The sequence below is a fragment of the Dipodomys spectabilis genome, unplaced genomic scaffold (genome assembly GCF_019054845.1).
Source record: "Dipodomys spectabilis isolate Male_0828 unplaced genomic scaffold, ASM1905484v1 ptg000216l, whole genome shotgun sequence".
Classification (NCBI taxonomy): Eukaryota; Metazoa; Chordata; class Mammalia; order Rodentia; family Heteromyidae; genus Dipodomys; species Dipodomys spectabilis.
Window position 1 is genome coordinate 464,378 of NW_024870893.1, and position 19,455 is coordinate 483,832.

At 35.9% G+C, this 19,455-nt stretch overlaps 1 pseudogene; it reads right to left on the reverse strand.

Annotated features, from left to right (window-relative positions):
- Positions 1–2,772: 2,772 nt before the first annotated feature.
- Positions 2,773–19,455, reverse strand: part of LOC122122904 — a 53,674-nt pseudogene continuing 36,991 nt past the window's right edge.

Consider the following 19,455-nt stretch of genomic DNA (forward strand, 5'->3'; position numbering starts at 1 on the left):
TCTCAGCCTCCTGAGTGCTTGGATTACTGGCATGAACCACTTCTCCACACACACACAATTACCAGTTTTTTAAAATGAGAGCCCTGCCCTTTCTTGCCTTGCTTTCTCAGCTAGCCCAGCTATTTTTTTAGGCACATCTGCAGCACATATATAAAATGGTTTCCAATCAACCTCAGCCGATCTGTTACTCTGGTCCCATGAGATTCTTTTCCCTTGTCTTCCAAAATGTGAACACTTTTAATCGTTCTGTTTCGAAACACGAAAATAAATTACATCAAGACTTACAACCTTCAGCTTTGGGATATACTACTTCGGTTAGCAGGCAGCATACCCATCATTGGACACATCCAGTCATGGGTCCTGAGAATGGGTACATCTATTGGGAAACAGATGTGGAGCACGAGAGGGCTGCTTGTGAATCCTGAAGACCAAAGGGCACAAGATGGTTAGAGGAAGCCCTGCAAACCTTGGTTCTCTATCAGGTGACAGAATGGGGGTGCAGAAAATTTCTTATAAGTATTGACTTTGCTGTTAATTTTACTAAAAACAATAATCTCATTTTGATTCCTGATGACCACCCACAAATACATGCTTGTGTATTTTCCAGGCATGAATTAACCTCAACCCTCCACATCAGAACTGAGGATAACTACTGAGGCACGTTGGACGGTCAGCAGCAGTTACCCTTATAGGATGATTGGCGTATGAAGTCCCTTGTAGTGACTAAGGTAAAAAGATCCCAGGGATCTTTTATTTTGACTTTTTTATTTGACTTTAAAACACTTCCAAAATTGTTTATGAACATAGGTTTCATCACTAGAATAAGTAGCTTCCAGAGTCAACTTCGTTGAAAGACAGTATTTAGATACATTTAACATAAGCAAGCTGGATATGGAGGGCTCCATCTGTAATCCTACCACTCCTAAGGCTGGAGATGAGCATGGTGTACATAATTACCTTGCCCCTAACCCATCTCAAATAAACCAAACCCAAACCACAAAATTACAATAAAAATAAAGGAATGAAAACCCAGAAAATCACGACTGTATAAGGTTTCTTACTCTAGAATAAACTCAGAGATAACTTTTTGTCTAACACACTATTTGGTATAGGTTTACAATTAGTATGGAAACTTTTTGGACTTACAATCACTGTTTTCTTTAATTCTTCCCCAACACACAATTTACATGATTGTTATGTTAGAGGTGTGGTTTACCTTTACCTATATCCAGAAATGAGTGCAATTCCTTTCACATAAATTCATCTCTTCCCTCATTGTCTCCCATCTAGTTCCAGAGATAAATTTCATTAATGTCCAGCAAGTCAGTGTGACCAACATTTCCCTTTTTCACCTTTCACTGTCTCACAAGAACAAACTGATACACAGATACTCAGTAATTTAAGTACTATTTAAGATGGACTAGGAATCAAAGATTTGACTCTCAAATATTAGGTGAGAAAAAAGGCGTTACATACTCATATATACTTATATGTTATATATATAATATATATAATGTGCTATGTATACATGTTATATGTATAATATATATATGTATAATATATATGTATAATATATATTATATATATGTATAATATGTATTATATGATATATGATATATCATATATATTATTGGTCCCCATTTATTGCTTTCTGTTGAGTAACATGTTGCCATCAAATTATCATTACATAATTATAACTGAAATCATCAAGGAACAAACTTGGAACTTAGAATTCTGTGGCCCATTGTTTTTAGCAGTTTCTGTTTTCCAAAACTTGGCCAACTCAGATAGCCTTCACAATATTTGTAAAGTAATAACACAAAAATAACTTGAAAATTATATCCAGCCATGGATAAGCAACCCATTATGATTCTCTGCATTCCTTAGCTGTTACTTCATAAAGACAATACAACTGAGTTGTACTTTGTAGCTTATTAAACCAATTCTTAAAATTCTAAAACAATATAGAAGAAGCAGAGAGGGGGAAGAAAGAAGAGAGGAAGGAAAGGGAAGAGAGAGGGACTGAAATCAGAGAGAATGGGGGAGATTATTTCACCAAAATCAATTGAGGAATAAGGAAAAAGAAAGATGTGTGAATGGAAATATACAAGTATGAAGCAAAATAAACACTATTGAGTATATAAAACATGGATCTTTTGGAAGAGGAAAATATTAATGAGTCATGATTAAGAAGAATAGTTACAGGTAGGAAGATAATGTACTTTAAAATTTAAAAAAAGCCCATTAGCTCCGCTGCACAGGATAACATGTAGTGATCATGGCTTAAAGGTAACCTGGGAAGGAACATTAAGCGAATAACATTTCCAGTTAACCATTACAGAGCCAAAAGAGGAGCTGTGGCTCAAGTGTAAAGCACTAGCCTTGACCAAATGAATGAATGAATGAATGAACGAATAAACTAACTAACTAAGCGAGAGTAACCAGGCTTTAAGATCAAGACTCAGGACTAGCAACATAAAATAAGTTTTTAGGCAAACGATTAAGAAAGCACAATTCAAAAACTAGTAGCAGTTAAAATATATTAGGGAGATGATTGGATAAGTGCAGTGTAAGCATGAAAATCCAAAGATATTGGAACAAAATTCAAATGTAGGTGGCTAAAAATTGTGACTGTACTATCATATGAGAAATGAGTGGGACTCATTTATTCATCAAATTGATTCTAACAATATAAACTAATATCTGATGGAAAAAGAAATGTAGAGTTTATTTGGCCTTCTATGTATTTAATCATACATTTAAGTTTCATCTTCAGGGTTTATTTCTCCTGGCACGTGTTTTGTCCTGAAAACCATGCAGAAAATTTCTATCTGGCCTTAACAATATGATGTAGCACTTGGGAGCAAAAATGCAGCCCAACAGCCCTGCACTGGAAGCCAAGATGGAGAAAACCTCTGTAGCCACCATGACTTTTCCTTTGGCACTGTGGTAGACAGGCAGGAAAGTGAACCAGATACTACAGAACACCAGCATGCTGAAGGTCAGGAACTTGGCTTCATTGAACGTGTCAGGAAGGTTCCTGGCCAGGAAAGCCCCAATGAAGCTGGCCAGGGCCAGAAAAAACAGGTATCCTAAGACACAGTAGAAAGCAGTGAGGGAGCCCTTGTTACACAGGATGATAATGTGGCCATGTTCAGAGTGTACATCTGTGTCAATGAAGGGAGGTGAAGTCCCCAGTCAAAGGACACAGAATGTCACCTGAATCAGAGTACAGATGGGAATGATGAAGTTAGGAGCCCCTGAGAGCAGTAACCACCTCATTCTTCTCCCTGGATAAGTGACCTTGAAGGCCAGAACCACAGTTGCAGTTTTGGCTAAGACAGCAGAAACAGCTACTGTGAATACAACTCCAAATGTGGTTTGCTGTAGAATGCAGGTGGCTGTGTTTGGACGGCCAATAAAGAGCAAGGAACAGAGAAAACAGAAGATGAGGGAGATGAGCAGGATGTAGCTGAGAACTTGGTTATTAGCTTTAACAATGGGGGTGTTCTGATGTTTCACAAAGACTCCAAGAACAATTGCTGTGAGTGTACATAAACAGAGAGCCATGCAGGCCACGGCAATCCCCAACGGCTCTTCATAAGCCAGGAAACTTACAGCTCTTTGGAGGCACTGGTTTCTCTCTGTGTTGGCATACTGATGATCTGGACACTTCAGACAATTCTCCACATCTGGTGAGGAATTCAAATAATCTTTTCAGTACTTAAAAGCAAATTAGAAAATCCCTACATAGAGAAAATTATAACATGTCATTACTTATCAGCATAAAAACAAAAATTCCCGAGTATTACCAGATATGTTCAGTATCATATTTCATATTGTATCTTCATCATATTCCCACACACTTTCCCACTTTCTCTTCTTTTATCCAGTCCTGGGACTTGCTTTGATGGCCTGCGCACTGTCCCTGAGCTTTCTTTGCTCAAGGCTAGCACTCTGTCACTTGAGCCACAGTGCCCCTTCTGGCTCTTTCTATTTATGTGATACTGAGGAATTGAACCCAGGACTTCATGCATGCTAGACAAACTCTCTATGTCTAATCTACATTCACAATAACTTTATCTTTACGTGTCTATAACACATATTATTCCTTACCATTTCTATTATCCCTAAATTTTTCCAGACCTCTTCATGTTGCCATAGCTCTTCTCAGCCTTGTGTTCACCACTCACACCTTTCATCGAAAAGTGTGCATCACAGGGTTTGTACTTCCCTCCATGACTCTGGACAATATAAATAAAAGCCCTATACACCTTCCTTGAAGTTGTCATATTGTCTGTCCCGCTTGCTTGTAATGCATGGGGCAACATCAAATCAAATCTCACTTTCAAGCTCTAAAGTCATGCTGTGCACAACCCTTTTGATTGCTTCTTATACATAAAACAATCACATCACTTGCTGTGTAGCAACAATATTTCTGTGCACTAGGAAATAAAAATGTGCAAGATCTCTTTTTTCTTTATTTTCTGAAGTCAATTTTGAAAAAAAAAAAACAAAACAGAGACCTTATCCTTTAACTAGCTTTGCGCTTAATATGATGGGCATTAAACTTACATTAGTGATTACTTGAACAAACATTCATGTGCGAGAGTAAAAAAATTAGTTCTATACATAATTGACAACCTGTGATCTTTTTCAAGAAGCAAGAACCTCTACAGTCACAATTAATTTATGAGTAAAATGGAAGACATTGGTGCTGCAATCCTAATACACAACTTTTGCATTGCATGGTTTGGGGACACTAATAGAGAATATAAATTTCTCCCCAAGTCATGAACTTACCTGTCCCATTAGCTATCTCATTCTCTGAGCAAGGGGTACAATCATAGCAACAAGCACCCTTTTCCTCCTGAGGGGTTTTCCGGAATCCTGGAACACAACTTTCACTGCAGACAGAGTGAGGAGGCTGAAGAAAATCAGATCTGTGTCAGTAACTGCTCAGTCTTTTACCTGACACTCCAAAAATTTCATTTTTTAAAGAACAGGATTATTAAATGTAGCATTTTATGCACATAAATCTGGTCAGTTAATTCAACGTTGGTATAGATTCCACATCATACCACAAACAACTTATTTTCTATCAGCTTGATCTCTATTTAGCCTATTGAACTCTTGAGAAGTGTGAGACCTTTAAAAGTGGATTAATGGTGAGAAAGTAAGTCCTATTTGTCAGCGCTATGGAGTTTCCTAGAATTCATGTCATTATTTGTTATTTCCTGCTATTTGTGAATGATGAGGAGTAAAGAGAAACAAATTTCTTTGAAGCTTGAAAAATGTGCAGTAACACATTGCATAGGCCTTCTGTTTTAAGGTTATTTGAATACAAAGACTGTCACATTTATACAGTGGCCATGAGGTGAGAATCTTTTTGCTCAGGCTCTTTCACTGATTCATCTCACCAAAGATACCTAAGCAGTAGGCAAGTAATCATTGAATGGAACTTCCACAAGTGGGAGCAAAATAAACCCTTAAAACATATAAAGTGATTGCTCTGATTCTTTGTCACAATGTAGAAACTTGCTAAGAAAAATGCAATTTAATATTCCTAATAAACTTTTACAAACACTCTGCTAAATTTTTTTGGAAATGATCGTCGCACTTGAACTCGTAGTCTGGGCACTGACCTTGAGGTTTTTGTGCTGAAGATTAGCATTTTATTACTTGAGCCAAATCTCCAGTTGAGATTTTTTATTAATTGAGATATGAGCATATAAGATGATGTTAAGCTAAATGAACCCAAAGATGGGGACATAAGTGGTTTTTTCTTTCTTGCTATTGTTTTTAATGTATTTATAATGTGCTATATGATTTTTGGTTTCTTTGTTATGTTCCTCCCCTATGGTATAGCCCCTGTTTTCACTGTATATAATTTTGGTGACCTGGGTCTTGTATGTACATTTTTCTAATTTGGGGAGTGGAAGGTAAAAAACAAAATGTTCAAATAGGTATACAATTTGACCCATTGTAGCAATGAGATGTACAACACACTATGTTGAAAATGAACTTTACAACTTGGTGGGTGATGGGGGAGTTGCGAAGGTGGAGAAGGAATAGATAGTTGGGAAAAACAAAGTAGAATGTAACAGTGCTCGATAGGAAGTGTATTCACTACCTTATTCATGTAACTGTAACCCCTCTGTATACTATTTTTATAATAAAAAACAAAAAAGTCTCATAGAATATTCTACCCAGTTGAGCTTTAAACAAAACTATAATCTTAGATATGAGGTAGTCACCCACCTGGGTAGATATAATTAGAAGCAAGAGCACCCTCACCCAAGTACTGTTAATGTATTCTATTACTTTTATAGCCAACAATCAGTCAATCCAATTTCTTAAGTGGGAAGTATTTTAAATGTCCACTACTTGGTTTTTAGTAAGCACATAGGGTATATATTTGTGTGTGCGTGCATGCATGTGTGTGTCTGTCTGTTAGTATGTGTGTGTGTGTGTGTGTGTGTGTGTGTATGTGTGCTTGCGCACGCACACGCCAGAACTAAATCTTACAATGTGAGTCTGGGTTGGGTATCTGAGGTTTGTTGCTTAATGTTAACACTTTAGTGCCTAATCCACAGCACCACTTCAGCTTTATTGATGGTTAATACGAGATTAGTCTCAAAGCATTTCCTGTTAGCACTGTTTTTTTAAACATGGTATTCATATCTCAGCCAGCAAAATACCTAGTATTATAGGAGTAAGTTACTGGCACCCAACCAGGTATAAATTTTAAGGGTGAAATTTTTTTACTTATATATCCTTAAAATCATTACTGTTGAATCCAACCAACCTCTGTTGTTCCTATGGTCCACTCTACTAGATCTTCAGATAAAGTCAGTTGATGACCATGAAGAGTATATGGAGAAAATTTTCCTACTTTCATCTCAAGTTGAAGACCTTCGGGAAAATTCCAAATGTTCACAATATCATACTCTGCCCCCAATTTCTTTTTCTCATCTAAAATCACTTGATCTCCAGCAGGATTGTGAAACTGGATGTTCTTCAGAAAAGGATGCAGCTAAAAGAGAAATATATGGTGAAATATATCCCAGAGTTAAAAAGGAAAACCTGAACCAAGAAAGGCTCTTGTTTGCCTTAAATTTTTGATTCAGAATTCAAGAATAGTAGAGGCACCTAGTGAGTTGCATAGAAGAAAACCTATCAGAGAATAAAAATATTCTTTCGGAATCCTGGTCACTCAGCAAGGAAATAGAAGGCCTCTCTTCAAGAGAAACCAATTTCATGTAAATAGTCATTAGTGAGAACGTTTTCATTTGCTTACTATAGGTTTCTACATCCACTAGTTTTGTGATCATCTGTAGTATGAACTTGGTAAAAATTTAATAGATAAAATAGAATAAAATTATCTCTTATGAAAAATATACATAATTATGTGCAGGAGGTCATCATTTACACTTACTTAAGAAATGCAGATTTCAATGGTGATTTTGAAGTCTTCAAAATATTAGCTATAAACATGTTGGTTTATTTGTTACTAAACAGATTTTTAGAAATGTCCTTTTTCAGGGCTGCTTTTCTTGAAGAGTACATAAAAACATTCCTAGAGAATCTCACACACAAATGAAGAAGTATAGTATCTTGGGTTTTCAGACAATACAAAAATTATTTAATTTCATAGTGTAAGAACCTCCCTAAAAAGTAACTTTCTTCCTAATGTGTGATGTACAACACAGAAGGCCTTACCTGTGCAGGGAAAGACATTATCCCATTTCTATTTCCCATTGTTTGTGTTTCTGTTTGATAAAGCAGCATATCATGGAGAGCCTGGGCCACAGAATACACAGCATTGTATACACTATAACTGTCTCCAGACATACTCATGTCAAATATATGCCTAGGCAACCAATCCAAGGAGGCATCATGAGGACAGTTCTCCCACTGTACACAGTCAGACACAGAATCCGAGCAATTAAAAGAGAGAAACCATAACCTAGCAAGAAAAAAGTCTTCTGGGTATTTGCACGGGTTAACTGATTTGAGAAAATCTGTGAATCCAGAAACATCTGGGTGATGGTGTGAAAAAACGAGAGGTACAAGGAATGAACCTAGAATGAAATATCTCTTTCTCATGGTTACATCCCACTCTGAGTTCATAATAAAAACTTTGCCTTTTATTAAAAATTGTTCAACACATATAAATAAATGTCGTAGGAACTCATTATCAGCATACACAATGAAGATATTTGCTGAAGATTTATTTATCTGGTTATAATGTGCCATAATTTTGAAAATATTCGACATGGAATTATTTGGTAATGATAGCTCAAAGGCTACACAAACTCTGTTCTTGGCCATCTCTTCTTTCAATGCAGGAAGAATCCACAAACCATTCTCATCTTCTACGGTCATCAGTCCCACCCAATTCCAGCTGAAGTGAAGTAGTAATAAAACCATGGCATTAGCTATTGAAGTGTCCTTTGAAGCCATTTGATAGAGACCAGGAAACATGTTATTGTCACTCAGAGCATGATCAAAAGGCCCAGACGTAAGCTAAAGGGAATGAGAACAGGATGCTGCAAAAATGAGAAGATTTCCATCCATCCTAATTGCAGTCATGATATGTATATCATATAACTATGTGCAATAGTTGGAAGGTAGGTTTTTCATTTAATTTTGGAAGAAACAAATTTAAAATTTTTAAATTATTTGACAATGTATTTATTGGTTTTTACAAAATCTTTTAATCGTTGTCACTGTTTCCATCAACTCCTGTAATCGGTATCTACCCCACATATTCACTGAATTTCCTAGTTCCATTTTCACATATATGTACAGTGAATATTATATTATTTTCTATACCCATCTACTCCTTTCTCCTCTTCCATATTCCCTGAACACCTAAAAAGCCACCCTCATTGAAGATATGCTTCATTTGCCTGGTATTTTTATGTACTGTCTCTTTCTCTGAGTGGTTACATCATTCAATTCTACCCTGATATGTACCATAATTTAGTCAGACTGATCATATATATATATATATATATATATATATATATATTATATATATATATATATATACATATATATAAATATCTGAGTGTGTTATTTTTAGTATTTCATTTTCCTATTTTAGGCAAAACCTTACATATGAGAGATCATATACCTCCTTTCTCTTTCTAAGTCTGACATATTGCATTCAATATATTTTACATATGAACCTGCATATATGTGTGAATGAGTGAGTGTGTGTGTGTGTGTGTGTGTGTGTGTGTGTGTGTGTGTGTGTGTGTTAGTAAAGGGCCAGGGACTCAGTAGTAGTTCTTGGCTTTTTCCCCCAAATGTAGCACTGTACCACTTGAACCACACATTACCGCATGATTGTTTCTAATTAATTAGAAATGATTTCTGAGTCACTAGAATTAGAGATGTGGTCCATCAGCATCATGCTCAACATATCTGGACATTTTAAAGTCATTTTCCATTTCCTGATTTTTTAAAGAGTCAACATCAATTATAAGGCTTAAAATTCTAAAATAATACCTTTTGGCTATAATGTTTTCATCCCCTTTTTAAAACCAACAGGACTATAAATATCACATTATCTTTGAATACATACTCGTTTTTTAAGCTACATTTTAAAATATGTTTTTTATTGTAAAAAATACTGTACATAGGGGGTACAGTTACATGAGTAAAGTAATGAGTACATTTCCAATTGAGCATTGTTACCTCATCCTTTGTTTCCCCCATCAGCCTTTCCCTCCCCACCTCCCACACTCCTCCTGTCCCCCTTCCTCTCTGTCAAAGTTGTAAAGTTCATTTTCACCAAAGTGTCTTATACATCTCATTGTTACAATGGGTCAACTTGTATCCTTATTTAAGCATTTTGTTATTTCCCTTCCCCTCCATAAATCAAGTCTCTTCCTTTTGTCCTCTTCTAACACCTGAGATGGCACAAAATTAGACATTCTTAAGATCTCCCACCCCTCACACTCTCACCTGTGGAAAATTATAGAGGTCCAGCAGTGTCCCAATCTGTGAAGATAATGCTCCTGAAGGTCCTGTGAGTACTGCTATAGACTGGTTGTCTCTCATACAATTATAGTTTGGAAAGTCATATTTCCCAAAGAGGCAAATGAAGGGATTTTTAAATGATGTCCTTGATCCATATTGAACATCATAGATACTAAATCCCAGAGTTAAGTTATGTAAAAGATCAGGGTTTTTGTTGATCTCTTCTATAGCAAAAGCCAAGGCCAAAACACACTGGTAGTTCTTGAAGGTAAACCTGCATAATGAGCATAGAAATTCAACAGGAGTATTTCAAAATTATGGCTTTTATGAAAGGAATGCTTGTGTTTCTGCTAATAAGTATGGTAAAATATTATGCCCAATTAGGATGGAATATGAATACAATGTCTTGTGCTTGAATATAGGGTTATGTAAAGATATGAAAGGAATTTGTCATGAATTACATTCAGAAACTTAGTTAAGCCAAGAGCTTGCTTTATCTCCTCTACAATATACATGCAACATTTTCCATTAGGCATGGAGTAAGTTGTGATGAGACACAAAATATTCTGTTGCCTTCACCTTGGGTAAATATGGTGAAACAGGTGGAGACCTGTGTGAAAAGCCTTCTAGTTCAGTTGCCCAGTTGCTGTTAAATGGTTATATTGCAGGTTGAGCTAACTAACAATTCTTCAATTTAATAGCATCTTTCAGAAGGAAAGCATTATTTAATGAAGATTCTATAGCAAGCTTTGTTCACATACCCAACAAAATCAACAGCTCTTCCTGCAATATCAACCACAACAAAAGCTTAATAACAGGTGAGGTAATTTAACTGTTATTTATGTAATGAGAACATAGGTAGTCAACCAACTCCAAGGTACTGAATATGGGGAAAGGAGCCTCCAATGTAGGTAATGAGGAAAGAATTGTGAGAAATCTTTACATTGAAATCCACCATCCAAATCCACCATAAGGAATTACACTAATATTTAATATATTTGCTAGTGTATTTATCTTGAGATATAGAAAAGGAAAAAACATAAAGTTGTAAAGAGGATAAAAATGCTTTCCTTTCTCTTTTGTGATATGTATGTGCAAGGTTTAATCTGCGTGTTAGAACATTAAAAATTAATGTTATGAAATCAATGTACATTTTTCAAAGAATGACACAATGGAGACAACATACAAATGGAGACACAATGGAGACAAAATACAAATGATTCAAAATGGAGAGAAAGAATCCATGAAAATACAAGAAAATGGCAAATAAAGCAAGATTAATTCTTAGAGAAAATGTCCAGGCTATAGGTCAGACAATGAAGGACCTAGAATATCGCTGTAAAATGCTTTAAGAACAGGTTGATGAAAATATGAAAAGAAAGAAAATATACACAGGACAATTCCTGAGCATGATGAGACTAGGTAAAGCTTATTAGAAGAAGTCATGGCATCTACAAAGATAAAGGTAAATCTATATTGCAGATGAAAAGGAAACTAATAGTACAGATGAAATGAAAGTGTCTTCTCCTGGCAAAAGAATATAAGACACTGATAATTCCTGGGGGGGGGGGGGAAGTAAAGGAGCGTGCAAGAAATTTAGGGGAAAATGGACTTTACGACTTTGGCATGGGGGCGGGGTGGGAGGGGCGGGGCTGGGTGTGGGGGAGATGGGAAAGAATGGTAAGGGGAAACAAAGGAGGAGGCAACAATGCTTGCTAAGAAGTGCATTCACTTAATATAATTTTTTACAAGTCTTTCCATTTCCTAACAAATGGGGCAATGTCATTCTTTCTGATGTAGGCATAGAATTCCATTGTGTATATATACCATCCCATGATTTCCCTTATTTGCAATATCTGTATATGTATGAGTCAAGCAGAAAAGGTCAGATAAGGTGATGTTAGGAAAATGAACCCTAAGATATGTATTTTTAGTGTTTTTTCTTTCATGCATTTGTTTCTAACGCAATTATAAGATTATTTTTTGTTGCTTTGTATGTCCCTTCCCCACAGTATAACCCCTGCTTTCACTGTATTTGATGTCGGTATAATTTGTGGAGGGGAAGGGGAAAAACAAGTCGTTTAAATAAGGATACAGGTGGACCTGTTGCAACAATAAGTACAAGTTTTCATGTCAAAAACGAATTTACAACCTGGGGGGGGGGAAAGATTGGGGGGGACGGAGAATGGGAAGGGATGTGAAGGGTAAACAAAGTAGGAGGCTACAATGCTTGATAAGAAATGTACTCACTATCTTGCCCATGTAATTGAACCCCTCTGTACAGTATTTCACAATAAAAACAATCAAAAAAAGAAGTGCATTCATTACCTTGACCATGTAATTGTCACCCCTCTGTACAGTGTATTCACAATAAAAAAGCAACTAAAAAAAAAGAAAATTTAGGAATCAACCAAAAGCCCTAATTTAAGATTACATATTCACGAAGGAGGAGAGCGAGCAATAAAAAAAAAGATAGAAAATATATCTAAAGGAATTTTATTAGAAAAATAAATGAGCATGGAAAAATAAAGACCCATTCAGGAACAGGGAGTAATAGAAGCCCAAACAGTACAGACCACAAAAGAGCATGCTATTGCCCATGGAAAGGGTACTGGAAGATATTAGAGAGGAATAATTGATTATATATGAAGGAAAAGCTGTCAGAATAAATACAACTTTCTAATATGGGACAGTGAAAGGAAGAAGAGGCTGAAATGATGTATGCCACAGTTTATAGGCAAACATCTACCAACCAAAAACAGTGTACCCAGCAAAATACTCCTTCATAACTAGTGAACAAATATAAAATTGCATAACAAGAATAACTGAAATAATTTTCCTCACCAATCCAGCAATAGAAAAATAGCTAAGGAAATACATATAGAAAATCAATCAGAATGCCATAGTGGTGGAGAGACTATTCCTTATTAGAGAGACAGCTAAACATTATAGGAAAAGATGAGGCACAGCCACCAAGCAGGTGGACAACGTATCAGGGGTTACAAAACACTTCTCAATTCTTAGCATTAATGGCCTTAAATCTCCAAATAATTGGAACAGATTAGAGAATTGAATCAAATAGCAAGACCCATGTATGTGCTGTCCACAAGAGACACATCTTGCCAACAAAAATGAACATTTTCTAATTGAATGCCTGCAATAATATATTTCAAGCAAATGCTCCCATAAACAGGGTGGAGTAGCAATCCTAATACCAGATGAAATAGATTTCAAAATAAAATTAATGGTAATAAACAAAGGAGGGCACTGCAGAAAAATAAATACAACTCTCCCTCAAGAGCATATAACAATTCTAAATACCCATGCACCAAATACTGGACACCCAATTTCATTAAACAAATACCTATTAATCTAAAACTTATCTAAAAACATAGATGCAAGCACATTGATTGTCGGTGACATCAACATTTCACTGTTGTAGCTGGATAAATCATCCAGGCAAAAATTCTGCATAGGACCATTATACCTAAACAACTGCATTGATAAAATAGAATTATCATAAAACTAGTAAATAATTAACCCAGGAGCATCCGAATATACATTCTTTTCAGCCACTCAAACAACATTCTCCAAACTAGATCATCCTGTAACTCAAGCACATCTGTGCAAATTCGAAAAAAAGTCATGATTTCCTACATGCTGACAGATCATAATGGAAGAAAATTACAACTCAGCAGGAAAAGCTATTACAGAAAATCCCTTAAAACTGGTGACTGAACAACATATTGAAGAATGACCAGAAGGTTATTGATAAGATTAGAAGGTTGATTTTATTTTTTATGAAGCAACAGATATGAATACTAAAAAAAAAAAAATCAGCTACTTTGGGACACAATGAAGGCAGTAGTCAGAAGAAAATCTATACCTCTAAATGCCTACAGAAACAAATTGGAGAAATCACAAATTAATAATTTAATGATAAGCATTAAGTTCCTTGTACAAAAGGAACATGACCAAGTCAAAACCACTAAATGGAAACAATAAAATTAAAATCAGGGACTGGGAAGGTAGCTCAGTGGTACAGTGCTTGCCTTCCATGCATGAGACCCTGGGTTTGATTCCTCAGCACCACATAAGTAGAAAAACCTGGAAGTTGCCATGTGGGTCAAGTGGTGGAATGCTGGCCTTGAGCTGAAGAGCTGAGCATCAGTGCCCAGGCCCAGAGTTCAGGCCCTAAGGCCGACAAAAAAATTAAAATAAGAAGTAAACAAAATAGAGAAGAAAATACCATAGAACGTATAAAAAATGAACAGACTGGTTCTTTGAGTAAATTAAAATATTGAGAGACCCTTAGCAAATCTGAACACAAAAGGGAAAGAATACACAAAATTATAGACAGCATTACATTCAATGGTGAAAAATTAAACCAATTTCCTCTAAAGTCAAGAAGAAGAAACAGATGCTCATTTTCTCTTCCTTTTCTATGTTGCAGTGGAATTTCTAGCAAAAGAAATAAAGCAAGAGAAAAAATGAAGTGGATCCAAATAGGAAATGAGAGGTATAACAATCCCTATTTGCAATTTTTTTTCAGGGGACCAAGACATCTATTAGTCAGCCAAACCTTCATGGCTGAGGTGCCAGTTAACACTTGGTACTAACAACTTCTTTCCCAAGATGCCCCTCCTCTGCCACAGAGCTCTAGTGTTTCCCATATTCTCTCCTGCAATACTTTCAGGATGTCTGGTGTTACATTGAGGTGTTTACGGATGGCATAACCCAGTATTGGAAGATACCTATAGCTTCCTCCCCCAAACTAATCCAAAACTTTCGAAAAGTACATAATAAAAGTTAACCCATTAAAATCAGTAGATTTCTGGTGTGCCAACAACGAGAAGTCTGTGACTAAATTCAGGTAAACCACATAGACTCAAACCACATAGACTCAAAAAATTGAAAAGACCCAGGAATTACCTTAACCACTTTAAATGTCTGAAAAAATTAAAGCATTTATAAGCAAATGGAAAATCTTTTTTTTTCTCGGTCGTGGGGCTTGAACTCTGGGTGTGGGCACTCTCCCTGCGCTCTTTAGCTCAAAGCAAGCACTCTACTGCTTGAGCCACAGCACCACTTCCGGTTTTCTAGTGGTTTATTGGAGATAAGAGTCTCACAGAATTTCTGCCCAGGCTGGCTTTGATTAGTGATCCTCATATCTCAGCCTCCTGAGTAGCTAGGATTACATGTCTGAGCCATCGACGCAAAGCTTAATGGAATAACTTTGATGCTCCTGAATGGGAAGGATTATCATCGTGAACATGGCAGCACTGCCCAGTTATTCTACACATTCAATGCAATGTCCATTAAAATCCCAACAACATCTTGAGTGATACATAAGAAATATGAAAATTTTTATGGAAAAATCAAGACAAAGAGCAAAAATGGTCTTTAACATCAAGAACAGTACTAGGGGAATAACAATAACTATCTTCAAACTCTGAGACAAAGCCTTAGTAAGAAAAGATATTTGGTAGTGACCCATGAAAAGGCCTGAGAACCAACGGAATAGAAGACCCAGAAAGAAACCTGCATATCTATAGCCATCTACTATCTCATAAGGAAACAAAAAACACAAAATGGAAGAAAGAAGCCTCTTCAATGAATGGTGCTGGCAGAATTTTGTATACATGAGCAGAAAACTACTAGCATCATTTCCAGATGGATCAGTGATCTCAATGTAAGGCCAGATTCACTAAAGGTATTACAGGAAGAGACTGTGAGACATAAAGGTTACAGGATGGATATCACAGATTGAAACATCTTAGTCAAGTTCCAGAATCACAACAAATCAAGGTAAAATCTAGGTAAATTGCATTCACCCCCAAAAATATTTCTGCATGGCAAAGAACATACTTATCAATATAAATACCTGAGAATATGGGAGAAAGACTTTCTAACATGTATGACTTAATGTATGATGTTAGAAAATGTCATACATAAAATCTACTCAAAGGTCAAAATTTAAAAAAATACCCTCAATAAACAAATCCTCAAAGAAACAACAACTCTATTATTTATAAATGGCTTAAAGACATAAAGAGAGATTTCTCCAAAGAACAAATAAGAATAAATATATGAAGAGATATTCAAAGTCTCTGGGCACAAAAGGAATGCAAATCAAAAACCATACTGAGATTCCACCACAACCAAATGAGAATGTCCATTAGCAAGAAAACTAACAATATCAGATGTTGGCAGGATTAAACAGCTGGGAAGTTTTAATTTTTTGAAAATATATTTAACACATGTGCAGGTCATACTATAGTAATGATAGAATTTGACAAGCAAAATATGCCCAAACATAAAACCAAAGGACTTAATTTTCCAACAATTATAAAATACTTAAATAATAATTAAAGTATTAAATGTAATTAATTAAAGATTAATGTGTGATAAAGTGAACTTTATGTTTTTGGTCATGGGGGCTGAACTCTGGCCTGGACGCTGTCCCTCAGCTCTTCAGTTCAAGGCTAGTGGCCTACCACTTGAGCCACAGAACCACTTCTGGCTTTTTTTCTGCTTATGTGGTGTAGAGGATACAAACCCAGGGCCTCATGCTTCGAAGCAATCGCTCTACCACTGAACCAACTTGCCAGCCCAAGTGAACTGTTTTTAAGACAAAATATAAGAAATAAAACGATCCTTAGAACAAATGAAAATGACAAGAGCTTACAATAAATCTATGAATATAGAAAATGGATGAAAGAAAGGAATATAACAACCCTGCTTAAATCAAGAGAGAATATTGTGGAAGAACAACTTATCCTGCAACTCAAGGAACTAGATATCCAACTACCAAATTAGTACAGGAATATAATCAAACAGAATAATATATAGAGAATAAAAATAGTAACAATAAGCAATGAATCAAAATCAGCTTGTACAAAAACAAAAGGTTGATAAGACAAGTAAAAGTCATGAACAAGGGGTGGGAAGGTGGCTCATTGGTAAAGCGCTTGCCTTGCATGCATGAGGCCCTGGGTGGATTCCTCAACACCACATAAGCAAAAAGAAAAAAGCCGGAAGTGGCGTTGTGGCTCAAGTGGTAGAGCGCTAGCCTTGAGCTGAAGAGCTGAAGGACAACACCCAGGCCCAGAGTTCAGGCTCCACGACCGGACCCCCCCCCCCAAAAAAAGTCATGAACAATCACAGCAGAAATAACCACAATAACCCATATGGACACACAGCTCCCAGGATTCTGGATGAGCTAAATATGTATTGTGAAAAAAGTCATGTTACAGAAAACCATCTACAGTTTTAGTACAGCCTCCATCCCATTTCCTATCAATTCCATTGCAGAAAGAGAAGAGTCAAGACTAAATTTTATGAAAAAGGAAATTGTCAATTATCTAGACCTATCTTAAGGCACAAGAACAACTCTGTAGTATCACTACAACTATCTTTATTTTATACTAAGAAGACAAGTAGCAGAAAAATCACTCTGTTGAAAACAGACAATATATCAATGAAATATAAGGCCCAGAAATAGTTGTAATCAAATACAGTTACATGATTCTTTGAGAAGTTCACAAAAAATGTCTGGCCTGGGAATGGGACCCTAAGAAAGGCATGGCACTGTAAAACTGGGTGTCCATTTGTCCAACAATGAAATTTGACCTATTCTTCAATCTGTACTCTTTTTCAACTCACAAGTTGATTGCTTATTAATAAGAGATTAGAACTTTACAAGCAATAGAGAAATCGAGGGACAACATAACTTTAATAGAAGTCAAACTGCTCATAAAATAATAGCAAGAATAAGCTCTAAATTTCACTGAGTGGCAGAAAGCTTTTCATTCACAAGTCCCCATATTCCACCCAACACTACAAAACAAAGTAGCTGTGGTTGTATCCATTTGAAAATTTTCAGCACAATGGATGAAACAGTGGGATATCCAAATGAATGGTTGAAATTACTGGTACCTATTTATTTCACAGAGGATTAATAGCATAGTATAAAACAACTCTAAAATTTAAATACCAGTAGGAAAAATGCAGTTAAGGAACAAGCAGATGAGCAGACACATTAAAATTTAAAAATTACAAAGGGAAAACCAATACTGAAAAAAATGTTAAACTATTTGACCAATCAGAACAGTAAAAATAAAAGATAAAGTGAGTTACCCATCAAGCCTGACAAAAATTGCAGTTTCAATTGAGCTACAAAATGTATGTGTGCAATGATTGAATGTAAAATATTAAACTGAACATTTAGGGCCAGAGAAGTTTAAATTGAATTGGAAGATGGCAGTGTGGGCAGAAGGAATGTGCATTTTTAAATCATGGTATCAAGATATAATACCTCAGTAATGAGGTGTGAGCTGGAGATACATGTTAGAAATATTGTATTTAAATGTTGCTCCTCTGTGGCAGAAGTTAAGGAGGAGCTATGTCATATATGCTAATTTGTTAATTAATTAAATATCTGCAACATACAGTAGAAAAATACACTCTGTGAGGCAAGCACCTGCATATTAGTGCCTAAGTGTTCTATTTTGATAGAATGAGTTCATATTTTCAGTGCTTATTACTGTCTCAGTTACATTTTCATAATGCCCTGGGAACTAGAGGCTTTCTCATTTTGGTGATGACTTTTCAAATGTAGTCATGTGGATAATTTAAATTCCTATTTATCTTTCATGCACATTTGCACCTGGATCTATCTTTGTACAAAACAAACAAGCTATTTCTTCACAGAGATAGTCTGGAACACAGAAATAGTTTCTGAAAATCATTCCTGAATTTCTTTAGTAGAAAAACCAAAAGGAGGAAGTAACTTTTTTTATTTCAAATGTACTATGTGTATGGAAATATCACAATGGAACCCATCATAATATGGTTTGTACACATTCATAAACAAAGTATTATTTCTAAAAATTCTCCAAAATTGTATTGTTGGTAATGATGTAGAGAAATCGAAGGATGAAGATAGCTCTGAATTAAAATTGCCTATGCTGGTTGCTCAATCCTGAAATTCTAGCCAATCAGGGGTCTGAGACCCATGGGTCCTGAGTGAAAGCCAACTTGGGCAGAAAAGTCCATGACACATTTATCTCCCCTTAAGCAACAAAAAGACAGAAGTAGTGAGTTCTACAGAAGGCCAATCAAGGGTGCAAAGCAAGCCAAACACCAGTGCCTCATTCTTGTAATCCTAGCTACATCAGGAAGCTGAAAATGAACAGAAGAAATGAGAAATATGGGAAAGGACAAAGGACATCGGAGAAGGTAAAAAAATGGTTAAAAATAGTGTGAGTGACCATAATCTAATTTTGTGATATGTAGGGTGGAACTAAAATATGAACCAGTGAGAAACATCATGGTAGCATCAGATATCACAGCCTGATATCTAATTGCAGTGGTCCACTTATCTACAATAAATACTTCATGAATAAATATTACTATCTGTTGTCAATATCATGCAATAATACTTTACTAACCCAGACTGTA